This window comes from Crocodylus siamensis, chromosome 3, assembly GCF_052110815.1.
Source record: "Crocodylus siamensis isolate JL-2025a chromosome 3, ASM5211081v1, whole genome shotgun sequence".
NCBI classification, from domain to species: Eukaryota; Metazoa; Chordata; order Crocodylia; family Crocodylidae; genus Crocodylus; species Crocodylus siamensis.
Window position 1 is genome coordinate 65,215,407 of NC_143397.1, and position 25,588 is coordinate 65,240,994.

General features: G+C 43.6%; 1 long non-coding RNA gene across 1 annotated transcript; it reads left to right on the forward strand.

Annotated features, from left to right (window-relative positions):
• Nucleotides 1-13: 13 nt before the first annotated feature.
• LOC149868351 (uncharacterized) lies at nt 14-23,680 on the forward strand. Its single transcript, XR_016441234.1, has 4 exons — nt 14-205; nt 1,277-1,366; nt 20,219-20,295; nt 20,458-23,680. It is a non-coding gene; the product is annotated as an uncharacterized LOC149868351 (long non-coding RNA).
• Nucleotides 23,681-25,588: the final 1,908 nt, after the last annotated feature.

Genomic DNA, 25,588 nt, shown 5'->3' on the forward strand with positions numbered 1-25,588 from the left:
CTTGTGACGCGCGTGGTGTTAGGATGTTGTGTTCTGCCTGACCTGGAGTGGTGGCACAGATACACCGCGCGCATACGTTGGCCTGTCGCAGGATTTGGTGCCCTTGGACTCCAGTGTACGTGGCCCTTAGTGGATCCCGACATCTAGGCTCTGTGCTGCTTCTTGGTCCTGCAGACCCTGCCCAGGATGAGACCTCGGGATCCAGGTGCATTTGCCACCCCTGCCACAGCTAATCAGGCAGAAGAGACAGCAGATGGCATCTTAAGGCACGTCTACAAGTGCATTAGTGCCCTTTTAGTTAATGCAAATTGAATCTAGTACCTCCATTGTGAAATACTAGGAAAATGTACATTAGCCTGCCTTTAAGTGCATTAACTAAAAAGGGTTTTTAAGTGATGCTTAATGTGCATTAGCTTATTTTATGGAAACTAAAGAATCAATTAAAAATTTTTTTTGCAAAAATCTTGGTGGTGTAATAAAAGATATCATCTCTGTCCATACACCCTGACTGCTTTTAGCTTATTTTAATACTCACTCACTAAATAGTAGGTTTTCCAGTGATACTTTAATGAGCATTAAAATGGGCTAATGCACATTGAAGTGCCTATGTAGACACATTAGAGACTAGTGGTTTCTGAGAGGTCAGAGCTTTTGTAGGCAATGGCCTGTTTCGTTTCATGGTGTCTGATGCAACGAGCTGTCACTTCCCAAAGCTCTTGCCTTCCAAATGAGTTAGTCAGTCTCTAAGGTGCTGCCTTGCCCTGCCTTCTTCCTGATTGCAGACTAACACACCTAACTCCCTGTTTTTGTAGCACGTTCAGAAATGCTCACACTGTGTTTGAATAAATGCATGTTTTGTGTAAATGGTTAGCCTTTTTTGCCACCCCAGAGCTATGCATGCAACCGTAATTCAAGTTACTGTTAACAGTAATGTGAACGAGTCCCAGAGGTTTATTCTCTTCTTTAGGGTAAAGCATGAAGCCTATGTACTCCAGAATAAATGTTTGAGGAAGTATATTTTGTTGTCTTCTTAAAAAGCATCAGTGAATTATATTATTAGCAATCTGTTCAATCTAGCTTTTAACAATACGTCTAACATAAACCTAACCAGTGAACTTAGAACCTAGTAAGACTCTGTAATAGCAAAGTGTAACCATTGTACTGAGTGGAGTAAGGTTTCTACCACTCTGTGGTGCTGCTGTCTTTCCATTGGCTTCTGTGGGCTGCTGGTGCTTTCCCAGGATGCACTTTATGCTCAGGTGGTACTGTTTTTCAGGAGGAGCTAGGAGGAGGTGCCTGGAGCCTGCAGAGCTGCCTATGTTCTGACAGACTGCTGTCTGCTGACAGCCTCTGTCAGCAGGTCCAGGTAATCCAATACCTTATGTTTAAAGAACAACTTGCATGAGGTAAGACTGTTTATGAGTTGTTTCAGAATCCAGGCCAAATGGAAAGCACTTTGGGTTTTTTTTATTACTAAATATTTGGATAATTTCAGCTGCCATTGTTAAATTACATAATCCATAACAGGTATGGACACACAGAACAGGCCAGTATAAATGCAGTTTAAACCTGAAGCAGACAGATGGACAAGCCTGTTAAACTGGTTTAAAGTTGCTCGAAACAGTTCGAAAGTGTACCTGGAAAATGAAGGTCATCTAGGCATCCTACATTGCATCACTTCAACATTCCTTTGCACACCTCCCTGCTACCAGTCCCGCTGTACCATCTGCACCAAGTGGTGCTTGTACCTATTGGGAATTATGTGTCCAAACGGTCCTAGCATAGACAAGTCGCCAGCTATTTGCTAAAATAGCTTTCCATGTGTGTGCCCACCCACAGACCCATAGATATGCATATGGAAAGTTTCTTAAATAATATCATAATGGTTATGTCTATGGATTATAGCACTGAAATTATAATGTGAAAATTACAGTTTACTTTACAGAAAATCTCTACTTAAAATGTCCTTTTCTGAAGTTAGTGACTTTAGATATGCTGTGTAATTGTGGAATTTTTTGGCTTTCCACCCAAATAAAAGCATTCCAGTAATTTAACTGTAATTTACAAAGTGGAATGAATTCCAGTTTAAAAATGCTAGGGAGGAAAAATAATTATTTAAGCTAAAGGACAATGTTGACATAGGAACAGATGGGTACCAATTAGCTGTGAAAAAGTGTAGGTTGGAATTAAAATAAGGTTTTTCACCATCAGATCAGTGAGGTCCTGAAGCAGCCTCCCAATAGCAGTAAGGAGGGCAAATAACTAGATGTTTAAGAAAGATCTGGGTAAGACTGTGAAAGGGTTTTATAATGTGATAGCAGAAGAGTGGACTTCATGAGGCAAGTGGTCTGTTCCCAACTACTAGATTTTAATTGCTATGAGAATTTTAAGGTGATGGGTGATTAGCCCAGGAAAAAGGTAGGACTGAGTTATTGCTCAGCCTGCCAAGACTTAAATGTTTGGAAATAAGTGCACACAGTACTATTGCAGTAGTACTAATATAAGAAATAATTAGTTTATGTAATATATATTTGATTTTTTCAGGAGATGTGATGTTATAACCACTCTCAATTGGCTGTATTGTAATGGTATTTGCTTCATTGCAAAATAGGGCATATTTCAGCCAAAGTTCACAAGTGCATTTGAGTACATGAGGCTCTAATTGTGAAATTGCGTACCTCAAGTGTAACTAATTGTCTAAATAGCTGAATTGGATTAAACCGTGAAAAGTTTGCATTAAAAATCAGTTAAGTCTGAAAATTTACCACCCCACCCTCCCAATTTATACATGAAGAATTACTCAGGTAAATAGTTGAGAGTACAAAGTTACTTGCATAATTTTTTTTAGAGCTGGTGTTCTCTTTTGTGTATTAATTCTCACTAACAGATCTTGCTGTTAGTGTAGCATTATTCCCTTTAATTTTCACCCTTTTGCAGTTCACCAGTATATGAGTATTATATTTCGTGTGAGACTTCCCCTTTTTGGGGACTTGCATGATCACAGGTTTAGTGACTAGCTGTAGTATCATTTTACCTCGGAAAGTCTGTTAATCATGTGGAAAGCACCCTTCCTTTCCAAACCCGCTCTCTTCTGCATTTTTGTTGAGTTCTTTTCTATAAAAAGCTAGAGCTACTAAGCAAGAAGGACATAACTCCCCTTGCTGTTACCACAAATATTCCCAGAAAAATCCAGAAGAAAATTCAAATTCATTGTGCATTTTTTAGGAGGTGTAAGGCATTAGATAAAAGAGAACCATGCCAAAAATGTCACAGTGAAGTGAGAAATCACCTAACATAGTCTTAGCAAGATGATTCTGAATAGCAATTTAACTCTCTCCAAGCTACAGGTCAACAGCAGCTTGTCAGATTCTCACCAATGTTTGCCATTCCGATTACAAAACAAAAAGGTGCATTTTTTTTCTAGGACTACAATGTTCAGGAAATGAAGTAGAAGGATAGTTCATTTAAAGTCTTTCATTTGTCTCTTCCTCAGTTGTTTTGTTTTTGGCGGGGGGTTAATGCCTGGTATCCTGGTATGGAAGCAATTCCTTCGCCCTTGTATACATGGGCTCCTTATCCACATTCCATATTCTTTTTTTTTCTTTTTTTTTTCTATTTTGAATTTTGCTTTTCTTGCTAGGTGATTGATACAAATTTTAAATTAAATCAGCCAGCAAAGAGAGATATGGGTAGGGACCTACCGAATTCATGGCAAAAGTGGGCTGCATGGCAGCTCTTTTAATCTTGCAGGTTCCCCCGTTCTCCCTCCCCCTCTGCTGATTGGTTGAAGGGCCCCAGGGCCCTGCTGCTTGCTGCTGGCCAGCTGGGAGGTAAAAACGGCACCATATCTAAGACTGCAGTTTTTATCTCCCTGCTGATCAGGAGTGAGCAGCGGTGCCCGTCCACCAATTAGCAGGGACAGGGATGCACAGGGGAACCTGCAGAATTAAAGGAGCTGCTGCGCAGCTCACTTCTGCCATGAATTCGGTTGGTCCCTATGTATGCGTCAAAGCAGTTCTTGTAGTGGCACTCACAAGGCAAAGTCATCCTTCTTGAATCAATCTAATTTTCGTTTTGTTCTTAACATAGTTGTATTAGTAGCAGTAGGTATCTGTCTGTCTCACAAAACAATATAATTATACCAAATGAGGCATCAGCTCGCTTAACATAATCCTCACTTGAAAATGAAGTGAAGCTGGAGTGACAGTATATTGGATATCATTCTGAGCAGACACTATTTTCTGTCTGAAAATTATTGTTACAGATCCCTTCTGTACTGCAGACTTAAGTGTTACTTACCATAAATGCTCCATGAGTGTAGAGACAGCAAAAAATTTTGTTACTCTTTACTTCCAGTTGATTATGCACATTAATATGGGAGTTTTTCTGTGAGTACAGATACAAGGTTTGTTCTTTGAAGTGAGGAGGCAAGATCCCTGTAGGAAGTTGCTTTCCAGCTCCTCCCTTCTGTCCTCAATTGCCTCACCTCCCAAAATAGACCGTAGGTGAAATCCTGCCCTAATGTGAATGTTATTATTGACTTCAATGATGTCAGTATTTCACCCTCACTATTTACTCACAGCATGACTCAACTTTTATTACTAAAGGGAATTATATCAGACATTGGTTGTGGACTTCTGGTGGTTTCCAAGGAGTTGGCTATTGAAATGTTGCTGGGCTTACCAAGGCTGAGGCTGCTGCAAATAAGCAGGCAGTGGCAATGTGGTTGGTTGGCCACTGCATGCTCCTGCTGTGTCACTCTTGCTCCCCTCTCCAACCCCCCTCCCTCCCTCCACCAGTATCTGCAACTCCATGCTCGTGGTAGAAGCTGTACATACATGGAGTATGAAGCTGCCAGGAGGGGTTGGAGCATGCTTCTCCCTCTCCTGGTGGCTCCAAGTGAGTATAGCTTCCCCTCTAAGTGAGGAGCTGCAGCTTTTAAAACGGGGGTTGGTGCAGTTTGGGAGCATAGAGCCACCAGGAAGGGGAGAAGCATGTTCTGTGCTTTTGCCATGCCGAGCCCCATCCCAGCAGCTGAAGCATCATGCTCATTGGGGAGCCTGGACTCATATGAATCATGGAGCCACCAGGAAGGGGGCTGGAGCAGGGAATATGTTTCTCCCATTCCCAGTGAATTGATGCTTCTATTGCAGTAAACCCACACCCAGTGGCTATAGTCTCTGTTCTTAGGGGAATCCAGAGCGTGGAACTGTCAGAAGGTGGAAAAGCAACCTCCGTGCTCCTGCCATCCTAACCTGCTTCCTGGTGGTCCACACTCTGGCTTCCCCTACTAGCACAGACCTGCAGCTGCAGCTGCTAGATTGTCATGGTGGGAGAGCTGAGGAATTCCACTGCCCCCATGCCTGCAACAGGTGGCTTGTGTTGTGCGGCTGGTCCCAAGGGCTTGCTCCTATCCATCTCTGGGATGTTGGGGCTGGGCCCTCCCCTGGCAGAGCAGACTTGGCAGTGGAATGCTGGGGAGCCGTAGCCCTGTTTTGGGCCTGGGCTACTGCGCATACTGGTAGGGGGGGCTGCATGGGACCCTGGGCTCCCCCGTCCCAGTGAACAAGCCAGACAGTGTTGGAGACAGCAGGATTTCCTACTGGATGTGCTGCCTGCCATGACAATCAGAACCGAGGCAATAGCCCCAAGGAAGCCAGTGGTGGCATGGTGTGATCTAACCCTCCTACACTCCTCCCAGAGCAGCTCCTAGCTATGGTCCTTTTCACTCACCCACTAGCTGCAAGTCAAATCTGTGCAGGTCAGAGATTGTATTAACCCTTAAGTGCAACTGCTCAGAGCATGTTTTAACTTTAATAGCACATAACATTCCATAATTTTAGCATGTGCAATGTCACGTGTAACAACACCCAAAGTAATGCCAGCACAGCTATACTGGTAGAGACATGCCTCAGGTCTCTTTGAAAGCCACATAGCTCTAAAGTCAGGTGTTGCAACACAGCCTTTAATAATCTGGACCTGTATGCTTCCAGTACTTTGGTAAGGGGAACGGATAAATTGTTCTCTTTCCCACACTCTTGCAGATAGAAAATCTGAAGGAAACTGCAAGTGGAATCTTGTTGAAATTCTTGTTCCCAATCTTGGAATAGCCAGAACAGGAAATAATACTGTTATGCATTTCACAATAGGTGGAGTGAAATTTAGGCAATACTTTTTCACAGTGTTCTATGATAGCAACAACAAAATATTAGCAGTTATAAGAAGTATATACCTCTATATACATTTTTATAAAATTACGTCATAATAGTATATGAGCACCATCAAAATAATTCATGCTCCAAACTTCCCTACCAGCATGACTCTGTTTATTTCAGGTAAGTTATGCCAGTAGAAAATTTGGGCTCATGAATTCAGGTACAAAAGCCTTTCCATATGCAGAATTCCTTGCGGGCCTCAGTTTTTATCTTGAATTATTTTTTCAGACCTTTGAATAATATAAGGCTGATAGTGCTTAAACACCCTGTTCAAATTTGCTGATGACACTAAGATGTGGGGGGATGTTGGCACACTAGAAGGAAGCATCAGGCTTCAGTCAGACCTAGACAGGCTACAAGGCTGGGCTGATGTGAATAGGATGGGATTCAACACAGACAAGTGCAAGGTGATGCACCTGGGGAGGAACAACTGACACCATACCTACCGGTTGGGGAACTCCCCTCTTGTCAGCACGGAGGCGGAAAAGGATCTTGGAGTCATAATTGACTCCGAGATGAACATGGGCTGGCAGTGTGGGGAGGCAGTCAGGAAGGCCAACCATACCTTGTCATGCATCCACAGATGCATCTCAAGCAGGTCCAAAGAGGTGATCCTCCCCCTCTATGCAGCACTGGTCAGGCCGCAGCTGGAGTACTGCGTCCAGTTCTGGGTGCCACACTTCAAGAGGGATGTGGACAGCATGGAGAGGGTCCAGAGGAGGGCCACTCGCATGATCAGGGGACAGCAGGGCAGGCTATATGAAGAGAGGCTATGGGACTTGAACCTGTTCAGCCTCCAAAAGAGAAGGCTGAGGGGGGATCTGGTGGCCTGTTATAAACTAGTCAGGTGGGATCAGCAGGCATTGGGGGAATCACTATTCCCCTGTGCACTGCCAGGAGTGACCAGGAATAACAGTCACAAGCTGGCAGAGGGCAGGTTTAGGCTAGATGTCAGGAAGTGCTACTTCATGGTCAGGGCAGCTAGGATCTGGAACCAACTTCCAAGAGAAGTGGTGCTGGCTCCTACCCTGGGGGTTTTTAAGAGAGGGTTGGATGAACACCTTGCTGGGGTCGTTTGACCCCAGTATTATTTCCTGCCATGGTGGGGGGTCGGACTAGATGATCTACTCAGGTCCCTTCTGACCCTAGAAACTATGAAACTATGGAACAGAAGTCATTCTGTTAGGGTAGCTTATCACATTTAGCTTTAGTTGCACCTACTTGAGTGGTCAATTATAGTAGTATTTAAACTTCTCTTTTATATTCAGCCTTATTTAGCCATTGCTTAAGATTTGTATAGCTTCATTATTACTTGAACTTTTCTTTTTTCATTTTGCTTATGTCTGCATTATCCGCTAGTCTTAAGCTTGCTTTCACAGGGAGCTTACGTTATCAACACGGTATGTGAAATGTAGGCCTCATTATTAGCTTAGATTAACTGAACTTGGCACTAACTGACTAAATCAGAGAGATGACATGATAGGATATGTTAATGGAAGGTGATAAGAAGGAATCAATTGGACAGTGCCCAACTGCAGAGCCCTTGGAATTTCTGGAGTTGTTGGACAGGCGAAATTAGGAGTCGGGGCATGCCCAAATTAAGATATTGGTAAAAGACTAAATTAAGATGTGTGCATGTGATGGTTTTGTTGGAACAAAGGAACATGCTGACAGGATAAAAACAAGAACAATATGATGATCACAGGGAAAACAATCAACGTTACCTGGAAATGAAGAGTCAGAGTAAAGGGAGCAGGACTTAGGGGGTTGGGGGCGTAGGTGTTTTTTTCCTTGATCCTCCCAGTTTTGCGGTATGGGCTGAGGAGGGAAAGGAGGACCAAGGTAACCAAAGACTGCAGTGCTGGTATCATCATGAAGGCTTCAGCTTCTGTGATCACAGTCTGTTCTTTGGTGAGAGAGGCTGTGGTCTGCTGGGAAGAGATGGCCTCCACCTCATTGTAGAAGGAGGCTCTTCTCAGCCAGAATGGCTGACCTGCTTGACTGGGCTTTAAACTAAGCCTGCTGGGGGATGGGGAGACTATCACCACAGCAAGCCCACTGGGCAACTTTTGCAAATCCAGCATGCTAAGGCACTCAAGGGAACCCACCCCTACCCCAACCCCAGAACAATGTGTAGGGAGGACTAGGGCATCCAATAGGACCATTACATGCCTGTACACCAATTCCAGAAACTTGGGGAATAAATAGGAGGAACTGGTCCTCCTGCTAAACAAGAATGACTACAATCTCATAGGGATAATGGAGACCTGGTGGGATTCCACCTATGACTAGGCCACAGGTATAGACCTTGTACAGGAGAGATTGTGTAGACAAAAGGGTCAAGGGAGTAGCTTTCTATGTCAAGGAAAGCTACACATCCCTGCAAACCGACATTGGTATCCAGGGTGGACGACTGGAGGCTCTCTGGGTTAAAATCTATGGTGAACATGGCACGGACACAATGGTAGGAGTCTACTACACACCTCCTAATCGGGATCAAAAGCTCGACCAGGAATTCTCCAAGGAACTGGCTGAGGCTGCATGCTCTGGGAGCATGGTTCTCATGGCAGACTTCAGCTACCCAGACATCTCATGGGAAGAGTACTTGGCCAAATTCAAATAGTTGCAAAGCTTCCTCACGTGCATGTTGAGCTCTATCTGACTCAAGGAGTTGACCAACAAGAGGCAAAGCAGTGCTCAACCCAGTAATGCAGGATGATCTAGTCAACAACCTAATGATCGAAGGGAGCTCATCACATTCACTATCCACTGTAAAGCTGGCAAGTCAGTCAGCAAAGCAGAAGTACTCAACTTTAGGAAACCTGAGTTTGACAAGCTCAGGAGGCTTGCTGGCGAGGTCCTAAGCAACCGTGACCAGAAGGGGAGGGGAGTTCAGGATGAGTGGTTGCTCCTTAAGGGAGCAATTCTAAAAGCACAAGCAATGTCTATCCCATCTCAAAGGAAAGGTAGCAAAAGGGCACAGCAGCCCCCTTGGCTCTGCAGGAAAAATGTGGACCTCCTGCATCTAAAAAGAAAGACCTATAAAGGATGGAAGATTGGAATCACCTCAAAAGAGAAGTATTCTGCACTGAGCTGGATCTGTAGGGAGCGAACCAGGAAAGCCAAGGCTGTGACTGAACTCCAATTGGCTACACATATCAAAGACAATAAAAAGTTATTTTTTAAATATGCGAGGAGCCAGAGGAAAAGCAACGGTAACACTGGACCCCTACTAAACCAAATGGGACAACTGACAGATGACACCCAGGAAAAAGCCAACCTGCTTAATGGGTATTTTGCATCAGCTTTTCACCAGCCCCAAGGGAGGGCCCTGCTCAATATGGTATGGGGCAGCCAGGATGAAGGAGAATTGTTACCCTAGATGAATGTAGATCATGTGAAGCTTTGAGAGGCTGGACACCTTCAAGTCAGCTGGCCCTGACAATTTACACCCCAGGGTACTTAAGGAGCTGGCAGGCATCACATCTCAGCCACTGGCACAGATCTTTGAGAACTTTTGGTGCTCAAGTGATGTGCCTGAAAATTTGGAAAAAGGAGAATGTGGTGCTTATCTTCAAGAAAGGGAGGAAAGTAGATCCGGGGAACTACAGGCCTATCGGCCTGACCTCTATCCCAGGGAAGATCTTGAAAAAAAATATCAAAGAGACCATTCTTGACAAGCTGGCTGATGGCAACATCCTGAGGGACAGCCAGCATGGATTTGTTGCAGGTAGGTCTTGCCTGACCAATCTCATTTCCTTCTATAACCAAGTGGCATATCACCTGGAAAAGGGAGAAGAGATTGATATCATATATCTTGATTTTGAAAAAAGCCTTCAATCTGGTGTCCCATGATCTCCTCATGGAAAAATTGTCCAACTGTGGCCTCAGTTACATCACAGTCCAATGGCTGGGAAATTGGCTCCAAGGTCAGACCCAGAGAGTGCTAATAGACCAAAGTAAATCATTGTGCACCGTGACCAGTGGGGCATCCTTGGGCATATACTCTTTAACATCTTTATTAATGATGTAGACATTGGTATTGTCTCTAGTGGGTTGTGAAATAGAGAAAGATCCCACACAATTTACTGATTCATTTGATGCGCCTGGCTGAGGGCGTATTTGGTTGATTGCACAATTTCACAATGATTGCACACTTAATTCATACAACACAATTTTATTTTAAAATTCCTTGCTACACATATAACAATGCTTAGCTTTAAGAAATCATTCCCAAACAATGCTATAAGAATTAGTATTACAAAAACAACTACAATTACAAGTAAAGGTTAAATTGGAATTAATACTATTATTTCTCATGGTATACTTACAATCCTAGGATTCCTAGAAACCAAATCCCCAGATATACTTTCATTCTTTAGTTACGGTTTTAGGGTTGGTCTCAGCAGTAATGGGAACAAGTTCCCTTCCTTCAGTCCTACTTGGGTGCTCCTAGGCTTCAGCATGAGCGGGAGTTCTTGTTCACGGAGAGGGTGGTTCACATGATCAGTCTGATCAGGCATACACTTGCGATTCTTCCTTTGGTGTTCTGCAAGTGAGGTTACCTCCAAATTGGGACTGTAGGTTACAGTTTTGATTGGGTGAGTTGCCGTCTTGGACCCCTCCTACCCAAACCTGTCACTACTCCCAAATTTGGGCTCGGATCTTTTACCCAACAGATTCCTTTCCTGGGTCGTCTTTGGGAAATTTTCCACACCACTGCTGTGACATGTAGTGCCAATCCCCTTCCAAAAGCCTCTAGGTTTCGAGCTCTCAGAATATTTGCCCAAGGGTCGCTTTCAGCACGTTCACTGCAAGGCCTCTAAAAATAAAATTCAGAATCAAGAAGACATTCACCATGTAGGCAGAAACAAGCAATGATCCTAGATGGTGATCTAGGCCGACCTAGACAGGCTCAAAAAATGTGTGGACGAAAACCTGATGGCGTTCAACACTGAAAAATGCAAGGTACTCCACCTTGCGGGGGAAAGGGGGGAAACGCAGCATGCTTATAGGCTTGGTGGTGCTATGCTTGCTAGTACCACGACCGAAAGGGACTTGGGGGCCATGATTGACCACAAGATGAATATGAGCCACCAATGCAATGTCTCAGCTGGTAAAGCGAGCAAAACTCTGGCTTGCATCCATAGATACTTCTCAAGCAAATCCCAGAATGTCATCCTCCCACTGTACTTGACTTTGGTGAGTACTGCATCCAATTCTGGGCTCCACAATTTAAAGGATGTGGAGAAGCTTGAGAGAGACCAGAGGAGAGCCGTGCACGTGATCAGAGGGCAGGAGAACAGGCCTTATGATGAGAGGCTGAGAGCCATAGGACTTTTCAGCCTAGAAAAGCGCAGGCCTGGGGGGACCTGGTGGCTGCCTAGAAGTATATAAGGGGTGTGCATCAGGACCTGGGGGAGCGTCTGTTCACCAGGGGGCCCCAAGGGATGGAGAAGGTCAAACAATCACAAATTCCTCCAAGACCATTTCAGGCTGGACATAAGGAAGAACTTATTTACTGTCTGAGCCCCAAAGCCCTGGAACAGATTGCCTCCAGAGGTGGTGCAAGCACCTACTCTGGACTCCTCTAAGAGACATTTGGATGTTTATCTTGCTGGGATCCTTTGACCCCAGCTGACTTCCTGCCCCCAGGGCAGGGGGCTGGATTCGAAGATCTTCCGAGGTCCCTTCCAGCCCTAATGTCTATGAAATCTATGGAAGTTAAAGAAAAAGCATAGAAGGGAGGCAACAAGGAAGTTGGGTGTGTGTCATTGTCCAACAACAACTGGACTGAAAAAGAGCCATTACTCGCAGATGACCACCCTCTGCTTTCAGGAACTGATTGGCCAATTTTTCTGTGAAATAGAGTAACATTTGGGATTGGGTGAGACCATTGAACTACGTGTTTTTCTGTCTCTATTACTACATTAAATGCATTAATAGTTTCTACATCAAGTTAGATTTTAGTTGCATTGGATGGTGTTTGGCGTATTCCGTGTCACACTGGGTTGATTATGCTTTCGTGATCCTTTAGCATCATGAGTGTGTAACAGTGCTGTGCTGTGTACTTTAAAATGTTTTCTTGTATAACATAGAAACATCTTATTTTATAGTATTTGTGTAATTTATTAAATATGTTCGTTTTTTAATTCTTCTATTCGTTTATGTAGTGGTATGTAGTTGATTGCCTTGGCAACTTAATTTAGTTTGTCTTTTAGCATAATTTAATTACTAAATCCTCTTATATGATTATGATTGTTAGTTCTATTATTTTTACTATTCCCAGAAACATGTACATTTTGGAGAATGTATAATCTGCTCTATGAACTTGATTCTCCTGAAAGCCCCCCACAACCCTTCAAATGCCTTAAAATCTACTCATTTTAATCTGTTTTACCAATATATGTACACTGCATTCTACCATATGGCCTCCTTCTACATTTACCTTCTTCTTCCCTTAGTGATCCCCACCCGTGCTCAGGGACTGGATTCTTAAGAATATTTTTAGACTGCTCCTTCAAGGCCATCTATCTCCCAAAAGATGAGTTTGCTGCCTCCACAGTCTTCACTAAGGGCCTGTAAAAGGGAACCATAGCCGTCCTACAGAGAGATGAGAAAAAGCAGCAGGGTCTCCTTAGGGCTAGGACTAGCCTGAGGGAGGATGGCTGCCTGCAGAAAGGGAAGCACTGACAACTCTGCCAGAGGGGCAGAGACACCAGCAGTCAGAAGAAATGCCCAGTAGAGCAGGAGGAGCGAGTTGCCTGCTGCAGGTAAGGGCAGGAGCTTGAAGAGGCATGGCTGGCTTGGAGCTAAGTGTGCCTTCTCCCTGTCTCCCTTTTTCTTTTCTTTTCTTTTCTTTTTTGTGCGTAATATTTAGCTTGCAGCTAGCTGGCTGCAGAAAACAGCAGCAGGAAAAAAAAAGATGGGAGATTAGCAAAGCCAGAAAGAAATTGCCCCAGTAGCAGAGCAGGATAGAGCTACTCTGAGACACAAGGGCCAGGGCAAGCCCTGCAGGAAGAGCCACCGCTCAGGAGAAGCCTCTGCTGTTAGAGCAAGTGAGAGCCCAAGGGGTGCTGAGGACTGAACTTTTCTTTTGTGTTGACTCGGGAAGGACCCTGGGAGAGGCAAAGTGAATGCATGCAGAGGACTGTTTAAACCTCAGAGGGGCCCTAAGGATCATCTAGATGGGCCCAGGAGGAGCCCAGTGAAGTGGGGGCATGTAGTGTGCTGTGGTAATTTATGTTAACCCAACAAGGGTCTGTTTTCTTTTTTTTCCTTTGCTCAGGTGATAGTAATACCTGGTGGATGGGGGTGCCAGGAGTGCTCAGCACCCCATGAACTCTTCCATTGTGTTTTTTTCCCCTATTTTTGTGAGAGTTTCAGAGAGGGAGGGAGGTGGCAGCCTCTGCCATGCAGAGGGGCCTGAGAGGGGGTTGAAGCCTAGAGGGGCCAGAGGCCCTAACTAAAGTCAGGAGGGCTGGAACCCAATAGGGTTGAAGCCCCAACCCAAGGTAGGGGGAGTGAGGGAGAGAGAAAAAGGCAAATCCCCACACTACCCAGTCAGGCCAGTAGCAGGAGTAGGCAGACTGGTGCCTCACAGCCACCAGTGAGCACCATGACCACCCCTGGAGGTGCACCCTGCCATAGGGCCCAATTCTATTTTAAATCAGTGGATGTTTGGTTTTTGTCTTAAATTAAAGGACCCATTAGGGTGCTCTGATTTCTGCCAGAGAACTGGCTTTGCACATAGCCTAACCAAGTTTTCGGGAATATTAGAATGGTTTAAATCCATCCTTGTACTTCCTTCTAAAATTCTCTGTGTGCTCTTTCACCATGGGTGAAGGTATGGATGATGTTATTCTGAAAATGTTTATTGGAACAGGTTTTGTTGTAACTTTTTGGTTTAAATGGGTTCTCGTTATAGTATTGTTGAATGCCTCAGCTTCCCTGACTAGCTTGTACACAGGGAAGAAGGGGTTAACTGTCAGGAGGGCTGCCTGTGAGAACCTGCAGGAGTGCTCTATTATTGGAGAATAGACCACCAAGAGATCAATTGGCCAACATGCATATGAAGACCTGCCTCTGGTGGTAGGAAGAGATTTGAAAGCAGAGACCTTGAAAAATACTGATGCCCAAATAGAAGGGTGGAGAGAAAAAGAAAGACGCCTGAGGAGGAGGAGAGCTCGAGAGGCTTGGAAGAGAGAACAGCTGGGCTGGTTTTGCCTGTTGACTGGGGGAGTTAGCTTAGCCACTGTGACTCAGGGGCTGTATTGCAATTGACCAATGAAGGTTGTTGTTTAACAAGAGCTTTCTTTTTGGCTGCATGTGACTTTGTGAGCTCCTTTCACTTAAAGAGGGGAAAACAGTCTCCAGAAGCTGAATCAAAAGGTTGATCTCCGGGGGTGTGTCCAGACAAGTGGGAACATGCACTCTGAGGTGCCTCAAAGGCTTTTGAGGCACTGCAAAACATATACTGCTCACGTCAAAAGGTTCTCCAAACTACATATTTGCAGCACAGAGCCAAAATTAGATACCAGGAAATCACGATAGCTAAAAAAAAAAAATCACCAAAAGAAGGTGGGACACTGCACGTGACTGCAGTGTGTGCTGCCCAAAACCAGAGCTTGGCCAGCCAGAGCCATGCTCCGGCTGCCAGCCAGGCTCTGTGCACCTGGACAGACAGCTGCTGTAGCCCCAGGAGACCCCCAGGACTCCAGGCAAGGTTTCTGGGGCCAGCTGAGGTGCTGGCCCCAGCCTCCCCTATGGCATATGGGGCAATTTGCTACCCACCAGAGCACCCATGCAGGGGCTTTTCCCGGGGACAAGTAGCAGTGGCACAGCTGTGCCACTGCTATTTGTCCCCAGGGAAATGCACAGGTGTACTTGTGGAGACTCACCCTGGGAGGCGACAGGGGTCAAGCTGGGGGTCCCAAGCAAGCACTTCTCTGGGGGACCTATGAAAGAGTTATTAATGTTTTTTTCAAAGCGTAATTTTGGAAAAAGATGACATTTTGTAAAAATGTTGGTAACACTAATAAACAAGATATAAGATATTTTGGATATTTACCTTCAATAGTTTATTTCAGTCAGGCTAATGAATATTGTAATCTTTACAGGAATATTTATGGTCCCTTACGTCTAGACTTTATGCAACTTTGAGAATTTGATTGTAAGGGGAATGGGTGCGCACACTTTATCCCCCAATTCAGCATAGCATATCTCTTCCCAAACCAGAACTGTCAACAAACATTCATGCTCTTGACAAAAAAGAAACGGAAAAGAAAGTTCTCCTTCTTTTTGTGTAATTCAGAAATTCCTTAATGTTGGCAATGTGGGAAGTGTTGCACAATACCACTTTCCATGTCAAGTTCCATGTGGCTCAAATGGACGTGTTGTTCAAGACTGAATTCATTTAGCCTGAATTCACTTAGCTGAATCTAAAAAGCACTGGTTTGTTTCTTGAGCTAACCAATAATGCAAGACATTCATTTAATTACCAGTGTGAAGTGGATTTCATTTTTGTAGGTGGATTTGAGGTGTTTGCCTCAGATAAATAGTAATACTAATGTTACCACAGATACTAAAGAATTATTACATTATGCTCCCATTCAGTAAGAGCAAGTTTGCATATTTTAAATGACTGCCATTTGGTCAAATGAATTCAAAGTGTATTTAGTAGCCATTCCTTTTTAAGAAGCAAAAAGATTAAAGTTAGTGATGCTGAAGCTGTGAGCAAAGAGACTCATGTTATTCTACACTTGAAAGAGCCAGTGCTGCTATGCTGTACAAGCTTAACTAGGTCAACAGAGCTCTTAATGACGAAGCAGTATATGCTAACAGAAGTTTGTTTGGCCTCCTTCAGGAACAACAGAAACTAAAACAACTAAAGATCATCACTGCACCAGAACGTTTGCTAGCATAGCATAGTTATATCAGCTAGGAGTTTTGATTTGTTTTGTATGCCTCTCATTAACATAGCCATACTAGCAAAATGTAGATCTGAAATAGATTTACAGTACAAAATTCTGCAAAGTCCTTGTTCTAGGCACAGCTATGCTGATAGAAGAACACTTCTTTCTACTTAGTTTATGTTTGTAGGGGGTCACATGGATACATTCATAGAAAAACTCCACATAAACCACAGGTAATTCAAATTAAGTCAATGTTATCATTTCAGATTTGTCCTAGTGTAACTGAAAACAGACTCTAACCTGGGGATGTCGGGTGTGTGTACACGTGCAATTCCCTGCACAAGATGCAGTAAAAAATTGCCAAAAGAACAAATGGCAGGAAAAACAGAATATTTGCAATTAACAGAAGAAAATCCTTTATACTGATATTTTTCAATCATCTCTTCTTTTATAGCTCCAGTTTTTATTCTTGCCCTTCTATCTCTCTTGAGATCTTAATCTTATTTATACCTCATGCAGTGGTCTAGCAACCTATTACAGGCACTACTGCTTAGTTTTCATACATTGCAACATACATTTCAACCTGTTTGATTATGGCTAGCTTTGTTACATGAGTTTCATAACTTAAATTATGAAATGTGACTCGGTAATTTTTTTTTACATGATTGTACAATATATTTATTTTCTTGGCCTTTTGGCTCAGATCGAATATACTGCTATGCTGGGTATATACAACATGGTCACAGTTATTTTGGCAGGCTACATGCAAACATTATTTAGATGCAAATATCTCAGTGCAAGGTAAACAACTCTTTCTTTTACTCATGTAAAAACAAATTTGATTCTCAATGTATTAATATAAGTTGGCCTTAAGTTTGCAAGTGCTCTGTGGCAATGTTGATATCAACAAAATTTTATTTATGGATTGTGCAGTGTCGGACTCCATTTCAATAAAAGACAATTCCCTATAACCAATGCACTGTAACACTGTATATTTTATGTTTTACCCTACGTTTATTTTGTATTCAAATCAGACAAAAAATACAAGTTGATGGTCAAAGCAAAAAACTCAGAACACTATCCATAAAAGGAAAAAAAAAAGGCCATGAGAAGTTGTAAAATATGTTTGTTTTACTATGCTGGTTTGAAGAGCTTGGCAGCAGCCAAATTAATCATAGTACTGGCCTGGCAACAAAGATAATGCTAATTGTTAAGCCTGTAATTGCATTTCTAGAACATGATGACTTGAACTACAGTAAAATGAAAATTCACTGGAATCTAGTGAATTTTCTAACTTTTTAATATGGACTTCTAACTGATTTAGAAGTCTATATTTAAAATTCAGATCTCAAGATGTGAATAGCATACAGATAAAGTTATAGCTAGTTTCAGTATTGCTATCATATGTATAAACTGGAATAAGTAAGGTAGTTATAAATGGAAGAGGTAAGAGTAGAATGAAGAGAACATGGATTAAATTAAATGATGGAGTGATAGCCTTTGAAATGGCATCTGCTACAAAATTAATTTGATTGTAAAGTTATTGTTTTGTGGTTTTGTAGCTCTAGTGCATTTCAAATACAATCTGTATATATTAACTGTAGCTTTCCTTCCTACTGAGCAATCAAAATGGAGAATTCTTGTTCCTCTATTCACTTTGAACTATGAATTAACAGGCCACATGAAGTCCACCTACAGTGAGTGAGTGCATCATTACACTGCAAGGGAGTGCATTGATACCGACTGAAAGAAATACTTGCCTATATGGCTTGACTTTGTAACATGTTCCCATACAAATTTAATAGACCACATTTTTATTGGTGCATTTTAGGATAGTGAGAGTGACTAACCCATCATTCCCAGAATAGTTGTCTGAAGCAAGGACTTGGACATTTTTTCTAATCAGTGTCAGACTTCGCTGATGTAGAAGTTTGCTATTTCTACACATTTGCTATTTCTGCACAGATCTTGGTACAGCAGTCTACTTAAATACAGCTGTGATATTCATGGAAAAAGAACTGACTGTTATTTATCAGAGTTTGTTTTCAGTGCTGACTGAACTTACAGTGGACAGTACTTCCTGTTCCACCTTCAGGTTTTCCTGTATATCTTCCTCTTTGGGTTGCAGGGTTGGTTGCTGTATCCAGACAGTGGTGAGCAAGCCCTTCAGCACAAATGTCCCTGTATGTTGGCTAGAAGGGCAAGCAGTTTCAGGTTCAAATATGATAAATTTATATTTAAGGGCATAACTCTGAACCGTGTTATTTACCCATGCAGGGGATCAAACAGGATTATGTTCCCTCTTTTACACTATGTCTAAGAACGTGCTCCAGCTTTAAGACTAAAAAGGCCTCAACTCTGCTGGGATTGCTGTATATAATCACAGAAACATACCATTGTACGAAAAATTGCTAGAAGGAACCTTGAAAGGTCATCTAGTTTATCCCTTTCACTGCAGTCCAGGATCACCTATGCTTAAACCAGTCCTGGTAGATGTCTGTCCATACAGCTTTGTTCAAAGCTATTTTTACCAGGTTAACACATACTAGTGGGTGGCACAGACTGGTTAGTGCAGCACAAGGTTGATCCCAGTGCGTGTGGCCAGGTGGGGGTGGCACAGATCCCCATGGCCAATCCTGGTGCATTAAAATGGAGGGTGACATGGGGTACCAGGTTCCAACCCTGGTGCATGGGGGACAGCCAGGGCAGTGCAGGGGCTCAATCTAGCCCCCTGTACACTCAGTCTGGCATACAGGGTCATACTGTCTGGCCTGCAGGACTCCTCATGGATCTAGAAATTTGCCACCACTTCCCCGCTACCAAATTTTTGGACCCCTGGGGAACCCCACAGATGGGATGTCATGATACTGGATCTAGCCTGCAAGCTGTAGGTTGAACACGCCTGACAGCTACCATAAATTGAGCTAGCTAATGTAATTTATCATTTGGTACAATAGTTTCTCATCAAAAAAGGGAAACAACTCACTTGTCAAATCCAAAACTTCCTGCCTATTCCTTAAAACTACTGAGAGATGTAAAGCACTTTGTAAGGGCAGACATCTCTCTCCTATCCAAGTTTAGTCCAGTATACTTTTACTGTATATAGGTGCTGCTCAGCTGTTGAACAGCTAGCCTGATATTTGTAGGTCTAGGAAGTAGCTTTTCTACAAACCCCACACTGCCACTGGGACAAATATATAATACATGATGACAGTCCCCTCTGTAATGGCAAGCATACTGGGGAGAAGGAATTAAGGCTCTGACCACTACCTGGCCGCTTTCTGCCTACTTGCACAGGGGAGGCTATTTTACGGTATTAGGGTGGCCAGCCCACATTTGCACTTGGGTGTGCTGCACCAGGGTTAACTCTCCTGCTACAACTTGATGTTACCTGAGTTTCTACCAGAAGGTGTTATCCAGTGTTCTTCTGTGACCCTGGGCATCTTAACTGGTACTTCTTTTGTATGGCTCCTCCTCCCCTACATCTCACCCCTTTCCACTTGGGTGGTCTGGGTCAGTTTTAATGGTATCACAGGCACTGTCTGCTCCCACTTTGGTTCTGGGCAGGAACGAGGTTGTGGCATGCCTGACTGGCAAACTGATAGCTTAACTAGACTCAAACTGAAATCTTGTAGGTGGTGCAGGTGAGCAGGGCAACGACACTCACAGTACTGGATACATTTCCTCAGTGCTCTGTATCATGTGTGATGCAACTTGTTTGACCCTCACATGACCCCACATTGTAGATTGGACCTGCGGGGACAATTGTTCTGCATTGTTTGGCAGCTGGCCACGTCCTAATGGCCTTTTTTTTTTTTTTGCCCCCGCAACCCTTGGGGTCCTGATGCTTGCTTGCTGGGGAATTTTTTGCCCAGAACCACCTAAACGTGGTAGCCTGAATCTGTAGGCACCCAGGTGGGTTCTTCCGTCAGTGAATCTCATGATGACCCTCCGGCTGCTCAGGTCCTGTCCTGTCTGCCCTTGGTGTACCTGCTGGTGAGGTTTTGCACGGGTTGGGTTGCCATTAGGTCCATACTCTCAGTCACTTTGCAGCTGTTCCCTCGCTGATACCTGCATCCTCTCTCCCAGGTGTCCAGTCATTCACAGTGTCCTCTGGCTTACAAGAGCTCCCTCCCCAGGGCAAGTCTTTGGCTCTGATGATGTAGGTAAGTAAGCAGTCAGATGCTGTGAGTTTTTACCCGCTAAGGTCTGAATGCCTGTGCAGCCCGGCAGCCGGTGCTGCTGACATCACACTGGGTCTCTTTTGAGCTTGGGAAAGACTTTCGGAGGCAAACCTGGTGCCTCCTTTTTTTTTACTTTCCCCCCAGACACAACTGGCGAACTCCTCCTATCTCTGGAGCTTTCAGGGGCCGGCGCAATCTGCAGTCCCTCTTCTGAGCACGTGATGCTAGCTCAGCTGCCTGCAGGCTGGCCAGCTTGACACCTGTAAATGGGACATGGTCCTGCAACAATTGCATTATTACACAACAGTTATTTGCATTATAACCAGTAATACAGCTAGTTTGCTGTGTACAAGAAGGAACCTAATACTCTTGAATGCTCTGCATGGGCACAGAACATAGTTCATAGCTGTGCCCTTGTACCAATTTGAAATAGAAGACGAAGTTACTTCATATGTGGCTTTAGATTACTTTTCCTCACTGTAGTAGCTAGGATTGCATGCTTCTTCCATTTTTATTTTCCTTATACATTATATTAGCAATATCAATGCTAGTACTTGTCGGGGACGGGCCCCAAGGTCACGGTGGGCCGGGGTACAGATCGGATCAGGCGGGATTAGTGGTGAGGAGTCAGAGCAGTTCGGGACACATGCGGTTTCAAAACAGGATAAAATTTTATTGGTTACTTATGCTACCAGATGGAGAAGTAGCATAGGCAGGTCACTTGGTTACAGAAGTAAGAACAATAACGAGAATGATGAACGAGGCCGAAGTCAATAACAGTGATGGAGATGATGAACTGGAACGTGGAGAACTGGTGTCGTAGTCGATGCCGGAACGATGGTCAATAACAGGTGATCGATACAAAGACAAGCATCAGTTAAAGCAGAAGTATGCCATGAGGCCACAGTGGCGGGGAGACCAGCAGAGCTCTGAAGCAAACCAGGGCTGTAGGCCTAAGAGGCTCTCCTGAGAGGCAGTCTCTGCAGTAGCAGTCTCCGCTCTCAGGTCAGGTCTGGTCTCTGCTGTGGGCGGAAACTTGCAAGCCTTTTATATTAAACAGCCAATCAGGTAACTTTTTCTGTGGAAATTTCTAGTCAAATTATGTCATGCTTGGAGCAAGACTGGGCATGAGCATGGTAACAAGTCAGGTTACTTCATGGCAGAGCCATGATTGACAAGCCTGGGGTCGTACAGGGGGCACGTGCTGGGCATGCTTGTCAGCCCTCTGGGGATTTTCCACAGCTTGTCTGCGCATGTCAGTACTTAACCCTGTGTTAACCAGCACTGTTATCAAATTTGGTTCTGACAGTACTCGCATGTTCTAATATTTTTTTTAAGTTCTAAAGCAGAGAAGGAAGTTGAATTAAGGTACAGTTCATAAAGGTGTCTTTAGGTCAAAAAGTTGTGGGGAATTATGAGTAACGACTAAATATGTTTTTTCCTCAACAAGTTAGTAAATTAGAGGGGGAGGGGGATAAATCAACACTGTTTTATTCTGGATACTATTGTTTATACTGGATATTATTGTACTTGTAAGCATGTGTGTTACTGAGTTCTGAATATTATGTTTTTTATGATCATCATTACTATTATACTATCACAGTTAAAAGCTCTGTTATCCAGCATCCCCCAGGAATGGGGGATGCTGGATAACAAAATATGCCGGTTAATTGAGTGGCCCCTGCTGCCACTTCTCCCGCCACATCCTTCCGTTCTTCCCGCCCCTCCCGCAGCATTGCCACCCCTCCTGCGGGTCCTGCAGGCCCCATGGAACAGGGAAGCGGGCCCTGCACAGCCCACGCAGCCTGTTATACCCCCGGGCCATGGGGGCTCGGCAGTGCAGGCTGCTTTGCCCCGGGCCATGGGGGCTTGGAGAAACTGGAAGTGCCATGGTAGCATTTTTCCTTACAAGCCAGCATGCCGGTTAACAGAGCATGCCAGCTTGTAAGGTGCCGGTTACCAGAGAGTTTAATGTATTAGTTTTAAACAACATGTAAGGGCTAGGAGATGAGACAGAGGGTGTTGATAATAGATAGTTACTCATAGATAAGGGCCTATTAAATACACAATTTCACAGATTTCACACACATTGTGTAATTGGCAGTCTCCTGTGAAATAGCCAGGTCACCGTGATCAAGCACAGAGAACAAGCTATGTTGAAAGAGCTGGCCAAAAGTGGTCTCCTAGAAGAGTGGGGGAGGGAAAAGAGAGCAAAGAAAAAAAATGGCATACTGCCCATCTCCTGAAGCAGGGAAATGGGAGGGGGGAGAGGCAGGAAAAGTTTCCATCCATCTCCAGAAGGGGAGGGTGGGAACAGGGGAAAGGCTGCCAAAAGTACCCAGGGAGGTGGGGAACAGGAAAAAGCCCACCAAAAGGGGTGGGACTTGCAGCACCACTCAGAAGCATGGGGGTTAGGGGAGGTGCTTTGCTCTGCCTTCAAAATAGTGGCCCCAACCATGCAATCAGGGACCCTGACCATGTTACAGCTGAGTAATTGGCCGCTAGGGCCATGAATTTGGTAGGTCCCTACTCACAGAAGACTTAATAGCTCTGGTGCTGAGACTTAAAAAAAAAAAAAAAGAGTGCAGGGGGTGTTAGGGTAGCTTTTAATATTTTATGCTTTAAAGTTGCATCTGTTTATAGAGTGGTGAATTATAGCATTGTTTAAAGTTTTCTTTATACTCAGGCTAAAGTTCTCTATAGCCTCATTATTATCTGAACTTTTCATTTTGCTGGTGTTTGCAAGATCAGCTGGCCTTGTTTCTTTCAAGCAGCTTATGGCCTTGAGTTTGCTCTCATGATGTTTCTTTCCTTTTTCTACACTGTGGGAATTTTTTCTAACACAACATAATAATAGTTTTGTTACTAGCTCAAATTAACAGAACTTGGCACTAATCAGCTGAATCAGAGGGATGAAACAATTGGATATGTTAATGAAAGGCGATAAAGGAGATCAATGGACAATGCTTAAAGTAAAACACTGGAAAAAGGCCAAATTAAGAAGTGTGCTCATAATGGGGCTGTTGAACAAAGGAATATGCTGACAGGATAAAATATGAACAATATGGTGACTGCAGAGAGACCAATCCAATAGCACGGAGTCAAGTTAAAGAAAAGCATAAAAGGGGGAAGCAAGAAAGTTATGTGTGTCGTCATCATCATCATCTATGTCTTGAATGCAGCTTTCAACAGCTGTCTGGATTTTCCCAGCCAATGATGCATCCTTTGCTTCATGAACTTAAGTGGCTGTCTTTTCTCTGAAGCAAAGTAACATCTGGGAAAGGATGGATCATTGTACTAAGTGTTTTTCTCTGAATATAGAAACTGCTAAGATAATACTTGTTGTACTAATAAAGTTAGACTTTGATTTTAGGACACTGAGTTGTCTGTGTTCATATTTCATGTTCCATTTAAGGGTTAATTGTGCTTTAACTATCCCTAAGCACTATCTGCTGAGCAGTGGTGCGAACAGGGTGGGGGAGGAAATAGAATTTATCAGGACACAGAAACAGAATATGAAAGGTTATTAAGGATATTTACTTATTCAATAACTACACACCCAAGAAACAGCAGACTTATGAGTTTGTGTGGGTTTATTTTTACTAACCTGCAAGCCGAGTTGTCATTTCTGAAGTGAGGCAGCCACACCTGTATTTTGCCTTGCCAAGGATCAGAGCTTTCATTTAATATAATATTAGAAGATCCTGAAAAACCTTTTGCCACTTTTACCTCTATTTTTGTTACGGTTTTGTTCCCCAAACCTAATGTAAGAAGCTACCATTACCATTTTCCAGACCCTGTAGTTGTTTTCCTACAGTACTAGGTACTCCCTGATAGCTTTTGAGAAGGGGAAAAAAGGAGAAAGATCAGCACCACTTCATTCCTTCTGGATGACAATTATTTGCATTATATGAACAAGTAATTTTCAATCTAGGTCTTACAGCACCCTGGGGTGCCTTGAGATCCTTTTAAAAGTGATATGGGGTGCCATACAATGTTAGCACTGCTAGGCATGTAAACATGATTTGCAAGATAAACCCAGATATTTCAAATAGGAATCAATTCTGACACAATATGGTCTTTCTGAGTCTTTTGTAACTTTGCTCTTGAATTTTTCTGTAATCAAAAAAGTGAAAACTAAGAACCGGCATTTTGGAGGGGTGCCTTGAATCTAATGAGGCATACTTCAGGTCTAAAACTGTTGAGAACCACTGATATAAACTGTTGTGTAGGAGAGTATGAATGAATTTTGCCAAACAGGTTAAAAAGGAAGTCATACATTTAAGGATCTAATAATTATTATTCGAAGCACAGAGGAATTAAAGGAATTAAGTATACTCCTACAAGTTAACTGCAATGCAAACAGAAATGTTACAAAATGAGAGGGAAAAAACATCTCAATGTTCTTTCACTGAAGCTAATAGAAAACTGCCAGGATCTTTGGTATGAACAGGAAAAAAGTCTAGAAAGAATACATCTGCTTCATGCTGAAGAGCAGCTAGGGTGACATCAGCATAGAAAGTCACAAGAGGCCCTATAACTGGTGATATACAAAGTCTGTGTGAGATGTGATCAGCTGAAGGCAAAAGGAGTTAGGCAAAATGAGATCCTTAAATATTTAATTTCTAATAGCTAAACTGTAATTTAATGCTGCTCTTTGGTGCATTCTTAGGCTACACCACTTTTTGCTGTCCATTTCCTTAATTTTGGCAGCTCCCGACACACAGAGTAGCTCTATACAGCCATCATGTGAATGTGTATGGCCTAGCTCAGTGATTCTCAGCCAGGTGCCAGGAGATCCTTTGAAAGGTATCTTTGAAAGTGTGAGGAGACAGGTAGATAAGGACAGGCTCACACTCCAGGGATAAACAGCTCTGGTGCTTCCTGATCAACTAATAGGGAAGCACCAGAGCTGTTCATGTCCACTATGCAAGGGCTGGGCTCAGCTGGGGTCAAAGACAATAACAGCAGGACTAAACGGGGGTCTTTCCTTCCTTGCACCTGCTTCAGGCAGGGTAGGAGGAACTACCCGTCTATCATGCTGTTGCTGCTTTCCCCTCCCTAGCTGAGCTGAGCCCCCACTCAACCCAGCTGGCTCTGGAGCTTTCCCATCCCTGAGCAGCAGCGACAGCCATGAGAATTGGGCAGGAGAGTGAAAAGGAGGAGAGGGGGCATACCTCTGAGTGGGGATTTTAATGTGCTTTAGGGATGCTTTAAGGACATAAAAACATATTTCCTGCACTGATGGAGGTAGAGGAGGCCAGAAGCAGGGAAT